Here is a 304-nt window from a genome sequence, read left to right on the forward strand (position 1 = left end):
CCTTGCAGGCGTTGTAAATCAGATAGATGGAGATTCCCTTTTCTTTCTTTTTCTCTTTCAGTTCCTTATGCTTCGCCTCAACGGCTGAGACTCTTTCGATTTCCACGGTTTCGCTTTTCTTGGTTTCTTGATTTACACACGTGCGAAATACTACGATATCGAAATGTTCCCGATGGTAGGTCTTTGCCTTGGCCTTAGCCTTCGAAGAGCCATCATAATTTAGATTATTATCCTGCTCCACGACATCACCCGTCACTGCGCTACCGACGTTTGCCGCGGTGCTGAGTGAAGCATCCACAGCAGG

The sequence above is a fragment of the Plasmopara halstedii genome, assembly GCF_900000015.1.
Source record: "Plasmopara halstedii genome assembly, contig: Scaffold_323, whole genome shotgun sequence".
NCBI classification, from domain to species: domain Eukaryota; phylum Oomycota; class Peronosporomycetes; order Peronosporales; family Peronosporaceae; genus Plasmopara; species Plasmopara halstedii.